Source organism: Oxyura jamaicensis, chromosome 1 (genome assembly GCF_011077185.1).
Source record: "Oxyura jamaicensis isolate SHBP4307 breed ruddy duck chromosome 1, BPBGC_Ojam_1.0, whole genome shotgun sequence".
In the NCBI taxonomy this organism is placed as follows: Eukaryota; Metazoa; Chordata; class Aves; order Anseriformes; family Anatidae; genus Oxyura; species Oxyura jamaicensis.
In genome coordinates this window covers 141,319,714-141,328,229 of record NC_048893.1, presented here as the reverse complement: position 1 = coordinate 141,328,229, position 8,516 = coordinate 141,319,714, and the positions used below count along the sequence as shown (strand labels likewise).

The window sequence follows — 8,516 nt, the reverse complement described above, 5'->3', positions numbered from 1 at the left end:
TATTCAGTAAAAAGTCTGCATTTGCGCCTGTGGCAGTTTTAAAGAGAAGCTGATTCGATTCCAAAACATCGTTCTGACAACTTCACGTTCAATTCTTTAACCACGTTCTGCTGCTTATTTGTTTTTAAAAACAAATGGCTGTGAGTTGTTTCCAGTCTTTGGAGGTCTGTGGCTTACCGCGCTAGGTGCTCTAAGCCAACACTCCTCTTCGAACCACCGGCAGTTTCTCTGCTGGCTTTTTAATGAACGGCCCAAGCCAAGGTGTGTGTTGTACACATGACAAAAACCACTCACTGTGTGCCAATTTATGGTGAACACAAAAAAAAACCCACAACTCACCACCACCAATAAACAAAAACAAACCACCACCACAGAAATAACACTTTAAAAGGAAAACAAACAAACAAACAGCTCATTTAGCACCCCCTCTGCCCCAACCTCATGTAACACAGGATGCTAAAATCAGCTGGGAGTGTGCCTTGCAGGTCGGTGGTTTGAGTCTTAAACGATGAGAGGAGAAACTTAAAATTCTTGAGTGAGCATTATTTATTTGTAACTCTGTTTCCTTTGAAAGAAAGAATATGTGAAACAAATGGGAAACCATTCGAGCCTTACCTGATAATTTCCAAGTGACCTAAAAGAATGCACTCTATCTTCTCTGCAACCACTTGGGGCTTGCCAAGTTCATTAGCTTCTAGAAGACCGCAAATACCAGCTTCTTACTGAGGGCTTGCTCATCTTTTAACAGTTTAACTCACTCCCAAACCTCTTTACTGCTGCATAACTAAATATATATATATGTTTTTCCAGCTATATTTCATGGCTTACACTTCATTAGGCCGCATCCCGATCTCACTGAACGTGTGCCATTTGCATATCCCATTTACAACTATGTCAATAAATATTATCGGAAGGTCGCTGATGCTGCATACATAAACATCGCAGTCTTTTGATCTAAGCTGACACACTCAGAGAAGACCTCAGGTTGTAATCATCAAGGCAGTGATCTCTGCCTAATTCCGGCAGGCTTCGAGGGAGCAGCTTTGATGAGAAAAATGACATACTCTCTGAAAGAGCGAGGACGACTCCGAGAAGGGTTTTTAATGCTGCTATGGAAATGGCGTATTGACTTAAGGTCCAGGCAGGAGCTGTATCTGCCTCCAGTATGTGCAGGGAGGAGATAAAAAAGATGCAGAAATGAGAAGCTCTTTTTTGTTGTTGTTGTTTCTTCTTCATAAATATTTATATATTCTGTAGCCAAACATGAATATTTGAATAAAATCTGTAGGATTTTTTTTTTTTTTTTAACCAGGATCTCAGTTGCCAGTTCTTGTGAACACAGAGGGAAAAAGTAAAGTTAGGAAGATTCAGCTGGTGAAACAGGGTTCCGACTATCCACAGCATGAGGGACCTGGTCTGTTACCGCTGATCTGCATCCAGGCCTCTGTTCTGTACTGCTTTCTATCTCTGTTTACCACAGTAATCTGAGCAATACTTACAGCATTACCTGCTGGAGCTTTCTGCATGTTTTTGACAGCTGTCGGAAACCATCAGTATCTAGAAATATGTGAACAACCACATTCTAGGGTATTTGGTCTAGGAAATCATAATGCCTCTGACATGAATTAACTGCATACTCCGTTGGCAAAGACATTCCTTGCTGGCTTTGCTGCAAAAAAAAGAACAAGACAGGGAAGAACAAATAGAAAATGATCTTCACATAACCTGATTATTTATAAACATGATCATGAATGCGATAAGGCTGAGTTAGGAATATGCAAATACATCAGTGTTAGGAGGAAAGAGGTTGGGATAGGGACTGCAGGGGAGAAAATAGACTGGGCCATTTCCATATATGTTGATGAGAAAGAGGAAGTGCAAGCTGATGGCAGGCTAGATGGTGGCTGTACATGGAACTGTGGAGAGGCTGGGGATGGTTGTGACTGAGAACTTGTATGAAGCGTGGACACAGAAGCCTCCCGACTGATCCTGCTGTTTCCCGAGCCCCATACGCACTGATTGTGTACATACACCTACAACAGCCTTCAAGTAGGAAAGAGGGTTGGCAACCTCACAGTCATTTACAAGTGGTGTGAAGGGAAAGGAGGGAATTGGTGTTTAAAGGACTTCTCATTCATGGAGGAGAAGAGAACAGAAGAGAAAAAGCAAGAATGCACTGGGTGCTGCACGTCCATGGGTTGCAGGCACACTGTACCTGGGTGATCCCCTATCGCAGTTCAGGCTCCGGTCTCTGTCTGCAGGATCAAGATTTGCACTTGCTGCCCCATATTAGTTCATTCACGGAGCCTCAGATGTATCTTCATTGTCCTTTTAGTGTTCTACTGGACACGGTAAATGCCTTATGAAACCGGAAGCAGTTTCACAGATGTTTCCTTAATTTAAAACGCTACCCTACAATATAAATATTAAAGATGATTCTGTATTGAAAACTTTTAAGTTCTTTATTTAAAGATTGAATACCTAAGAAAAACATACTTTGAAATGCATTATGTAGGGCACAAACATATTTAATGGGTATTTAAGACATCCTTTCTATCTCTCTATAGCTACAGTGATAGGTAACAGGTTTACTGCTCTATTCATTACAGCTGTTGCCGTGTAATGAGAACAAAAAGGCAATTTCAGAAATCTGGAGGCCTAACAGAACGTAATTTAAAGGCCTAAAAGAATGAAATAAAATGGCTGTCTTGCATGATTATACTCCATGCCTTCAAATTGCTAATGTTTTCATCAAGAGAAAATTCACAGGTGAATATGAAAACTTTTTACATTTTTGCTTATGCAAAAAGATAATCCGGAATTGCAAAGTATATGCAAAATATGTGCAATAATATTAACTGATAGGGGGATACACATGAGGATTTTATGTGATTTCTTAAATCAAATGAAATCCACAGATGTAGAGAAAAAAAATTCTTAACAAGTTGGGAAAAAGAATTATAACCATAGAATACAAATTAGAACTTACTCACTAGGGCTGTGACCTCTAACACATTATTTATTCTGTGTTTGCTAGGGCTATACTTGCTCTATAACTGCAAAAATTCTTTATGGAATTTCTTCATCTCTTTTGGCAAAACCTTCCCTTCTTCATGTTGCAAGGAAATCTTCCAAGTACTCCAACCAGAAGCAAGAAACTTAACAAGAAACAGTTTGGCCAAGAACAAGTGTAATAAATGTGCCCCGCCCCCCTGCCCCCCATAATTTATTTGGAATTTAATTATTTGATTCCATGCTAAATGGAAGTTATTAGATTAACTATAGAAGCTAGAAATTGATAGAAGAACTGTGAAGTATGTGAAAGAACCGGCAAACCAGAGAAAGATAAAACCTCAGGATGAAATGAGAACCACATGGAGCCAGGCTATTACCTGGCTTTGGTTGACTGAACACCATATTTTCATGAATGAGGCAAGAGTCAGCTAGTGTTTTTTGTTTGTTTTTAGAAATAAAAACTGTATAAAATGTGATAGTGCCAAATGCAAGTACCAGCAACAGTGCTCTTAAATGAAGACTCAGATGGAAATGGCCAGCTTTTTTTTTTGTCAGCCATGAAAAAAAAAAAATAAAAAAAAAATCCACAGTAGGACATGGTTCTGTAAACCTGCAGCTTCACAGCATTTTCTCCTGAGACCTCCCTTGGGCCACCCAAAAAGCTGCTTATTCGAGTTCAGGAAAGATGCTTTCAGGCTGGAAGAAGGTAGCAGCTCAGGATAAAGAAGGAGGGAAGACTACAAGAGATCTGATGACAAGTGGCCACTCCCAAATCCATACCCTGCATTTGAAAGGAAATGAATCTGAGACGTCACAACACCAGCGAACATGTTCGCACCGCTCCATGGTCTACAGGGCTGTGGTGCTGGTTTCCTCTCTAGAGAGACACCAGGTACAGATGCTTAGCCACAACTGCTGAAAAAAATACTGCTTCTACAAAGGTGACCTGCGAGGTGTGACAGATCACTGCTAAATGCCACCTATGTTACAGCTGCACAGATGCCAGCTTTTCTGAAAACACTAGAGGCTTTGGCTAAGGTTTCAGTGTTGCTGAGGTTTATAAGCAGTTTCTGTTTCAAAGTGAAAGCAAAAGCTCTTTGGAGGGGCTTATGATTTTCCATGAGCCGTAAGCCTGGGATCCTCGTGTGGCAAATGCTAACAACTACTGTTTCAAACACTTTTAAAAATGGAGTGATATTTTAAGGTGGATAAATTCCTTCTCACATTGATTTAGCTCCTTTTAAGGACAGGAATTAAACTATCATGTCTGAGTTGCTTTTAAAAATATCCTTGTGCCAGAAGACCCAGAAAAGAAAGCAAATTACCACTGTCACCAAACTCTCAGCTATTTAATTTCTTGATTATGGATGTTTCACTTGGTGCTATAGAAGTTTTTTGTATGTGCATTGTTCTATGAGGTACTGTTGTTCAAACAGAACCACAAAGGACTTCCAAGCACCAGAAGAATGGAAGCATCGTAGAACTTCATGCTTGTAAAAGAAATGTAAATTTGTGCTTTCTCTGGAGAAACATTTACCGTCAGAATCTTGCTCAGCAGGCAGGAGAGAGCGTTCAATTTAAATTACAGGATTAAAATTATGTCATTTTTCACAATATCTTTTGCCATTACTATAAAGTCAGAACTGTTTGACAGCTTCCCAGGGTGCTGAGCAGTTTTAGCACCAACAGAGACTTTCATTTCCAGAAGTGTAACAGCACAAGAAACTTTTTTTTTTTTTTTTTTTTTTCCACTTGTTGGCATCAGCATCAGCGAATGCTTGAGTGTGCACCTGCATCCTGACTTATCCTGCCTCCTCACCTCGGCACTGGTGGTTTATGACTGGGTGGTTTACTTCTGGGTGTGAAACCTTGATGCTGGAGGATGACCGAGCTCCCGATCATGGCACCGCTTTCCTGCAGACCTTCCAGTCCTGGTGTGCTTTCTGTAATCTAGTCGAAAGTGTGGAAAAAAACACAATTATTCAAATTATGTTCGGTAATTATGGACAGTTAGTCTGAGCCAAATATTCATGGGGATGGCTGAAAGTATTTTCACAACATTTTCTTGACTGAAGGCACAGTGAGAAGCTCCATGTGACAAATGACTTCTCTAAGTTTTACCATTAGAAAACATTATTTAAGTTTGTTTTTAAGATATTCTTATGAAACGATGAGTTCCACAGTGCTCATTTCCAAGGCACTGTGCAGATCTCAGCTCCACCAGGCATTCGTTAGCCCACCAATACCTTCCTGCAACAGAAAGACACCATCTGAACATGAGGAGCAGTGGACAGCCAGCACCGGGGTTTGGTGGTTTTAAAGACTCCTCCCTTCCTACCAAATCGCCCCACTTGCTTCTTGCTGGAAAACATGGGCAAGGCAAGCCTTAGGTTCTCCTTTCCTCTCTCTCTCTCTCACGAGTCAAATTCTTGCATGAATTGACAAAATCAGTTCTGGTATCCGAAGAAACTTCAGCAACTGAAATATCCCATGGCAAAAGGTCCTGTGGTGTTGTAACAAAGTGAGGGAAGAGCCACCCTTTACACAAAACTTGCCTCTTGCCAGGTGTGTTGCACGCCCCCTTGTTCTTTCAGTGGACGTGGCTACCATGACCTCCGTGTTGCAGTTGCTCCGTGTTCCAGTCAACTCCTTTCCCAGCAGAGGAACTCAAGCCCACTGAATTATACCTGAATTACATTTTGTTAGATGGACACTGAATTAATGTAATTCCAACTGACTTTGTCACCTCATTACTCAGGAATAAGTTGGTAATGCAGATACCCCTCCACCTCAGAGAACTGGGCATTTACTCCTCTTTAACGCATTTTTGGTACCTTTGTGAGCCTTTCTGCTTTATCTCATACTGATTTAGCTTCTTTACAAGCATTTGGTGAGACACCTCGTTGACTCTCAGTTGTAAATCCAAGTGGACAAACTGAATCCCTCTTACCCACTTGCTTTCTGTATCCGTAAAAGATGTCTACGGATCTTCCTTTTACAAAAGACACATTGCCCCCTTCCTGACATCACACATGTGACAGTATTTTTACTCTGTTACGGTGGGATTTGTTTTTTGTTTGTTTGTTTGTTTTTAATATAAACCTTCCTGGTAGATGTCCACATCGATCTACTGGTCTGAAAACTCTCAGACCCCAGGGAAATTATTTTTAAGAATTGGTATCAAACTGTCACCAAGGCATTTTCTTGATTCCAGATTCAGTTTTATGTTTCAGCCATTTCAGTCTATCAGAAGAGGTCCTTCATATAGGCTTCCTTAAGCTCCTAGTAAGAATACAGATAAAATTATTATTAATAATAATATAAAAATAAAACAAAATAAAACCCAAGCCTTACTTTCTCTGCTTCCTTTTAAAGGATTTATTGGCCATGCTCTCTAGCAGGCTTTCTGCTACTGATGATTTTGTAAAATGATTTTCTATTAGTTTTTATATCTTATTTGTTGTTGTTGAATCTTTATATCAAAAATAAATTTGTGTCATTTTATCTAAGTAAATATAGTTGATTTATTATTATAGAAATAGTTGATATATTGAATGCTGCTTAAATTATCCGTATATGTTACTCATGTACAGATCTTAGTATCATCCGAATATTACAACTGCATGTACAAGAGCCAAGGCAAAATCTGCTCATCTTAACTGGATTTATTGTAAGAACCGGAAAACACCACTGAAATTTCTTGCAAAGACAGGATTTTTGACTCTGTGCCACAAATTAACAGAGGGCAGGGGGAACAGGTTTGATCACGATACTCTGTTAAATTACTTTCCTATGACCATTCATTTCTTGCCAGTGTTGCACTTTTCTTAGGACAGGTTTCTGCAGAAAGAGAAGCTAAGAATATAAAGGAGGAAAGGAATCATCAAAAAATTATTAAAGGGAAAATGGTTGTGACAGGAACAACTACTGTTCTGCAGAGACTCTTTTGAAATGTTAATGTTTTTGTAGTATGCAAGAGTGTTGCATGGATCAATGAAAGGCAGCGCTATCCTGCCCTTGGTTTTGTAAACTTTCTGAAGGACCGAATCCTGGAATCCTTTAATCCCAGAGAGCTGAGCTTTGCTGACGAAATCTGCACCCAAGACCCACTGGCCAAAAATATTTAGCAAAAGACCGACTATTTATTCAGAAGCACTAAACAAACGTCCAATAGCCAGGAGATAAAAAACCCAAAGGCAGAAGAATGGATATGGCCTTACAGAATCCTACTGAGAACAGGTATCCGTGCCTATGGTATGGTGACTTGCGTAGGCTGGAGAAGTGCAATTTTTAAGAATACGAGGTCTAACAACAGCAGCATCGGCCACACGTTGAATCCGCAGCAGCAACGTACTGAACATGCTCCTGGGAGTCACTGGAGCACGGTAAGACCATCCAACAAGAGTTTTATTTGTGGCTGCCCGAACTAAATATTGATATTAAAATGTCAGCCAAAATAAATAACGCAAAGGTCTTGGAACAGGCAGAACTAAACACAACCACACAAATAATGTAAAGGAGAAAATCGTCTCGTCTTGGCCAAACTGAGGGCTTCATCCCGTGATGCTTTAAGCAATGTCATGATAAAAGGAAGTTTGGTATGGAAGGACCCTTCCCAGCCTTACACAGGGGTCAACAAAAATAGAAAGGCTGAACAAGTGCAACGAATCCAGCCAGCACGGCTCTGCATGGCGCAGCTCTGGTGAGGACCAGCATTTACACCATGGCTTGAAAAAGTGCGTTGTGTTGTGTGCATTGTATTGTATTGTCCAAGTGCGTTGCATGGTATTGTATTGCAAAAGCGTGCTGTACTGTATTGACAAAGGACTCCCGACTGCCGTGAATTAAACACAGTCTTGTCAGGTGTTGCTGAAAATGTCTAATGGGGATGGATGAAAAAAAAATCATTTAGAACCTAGGCACAGATTCCGAATTTGATGTAATTTGGATTTATAATTACCAGGAAGGGAGCTGTTGGAAGATGTTGGAGCACAGAAAGCCCACGAGGGATGCCAGCGTTTTAAAGGACACTCACGTACGCGATTTAATTCTGGAAAAAGAGATAAAAAAGGAAAAAAAAAAAAGAAAAAAGCACAAGTCCGTTCATGCTGTGTGGTTTCCCCGTTAGGCTGTGTGAGGGAGGACCCCAGCCCGAGGCAGCCCCGCGCCATGAGGGCGCCGCCGCCGCCCCGCCCCCCTCGCAGGCAGCCCTCAGCCCCCCGCCCCCCAACGGCCGCCAACCGCCCCAACGGCCGCCGCGCGAGCCGCCTCCCCCGCCCCTCCGGGGCAGCGCCACGTGACCCAGCCGGGCCGGGGGAGCAGGGGGCGGGGACCGGCGAGGAGTGGGCGGGGCCTCGCCCTCCGTCGGCGCCTTCCCATTGGCCGGCGGGCGGGCTCCTCCTCCCCCCCTCCCGGCGCCCCCGTGAGCCCCGCCCCTCCCCGGCCCGGCGGCCCGGCGGCGCCTCGGCGGTGAGCGGGGGGGGGCGGGAGGGGGGAGCGGG

The 8,516-nt window shown here is 42.2% G+C and overlaps 1 protein-coding gene across 1 annotated transcript in view; it reads left to right on the top strand.

The window, feature by feature from the left end:
* The first annotated feature begins 8,386 nt into the window (after positions 1–8,386).
* Positions 8,387–8,516, top strand: part of CHAMP1 (chromosome alignment maintaining phosphoprotein 1) — a 10,561-nt gene continuing 10,431 nt past the window's right edge. Inside the window, exon 1 of the mRNA XM_035317269.1 lies at positions 8,387–8,484. The gene's annotated coding sequence lies outside the window, so the exon portion shown is untranslated. The remainder of the gene's footprint in view (positions 8,485–8,516) is intronic.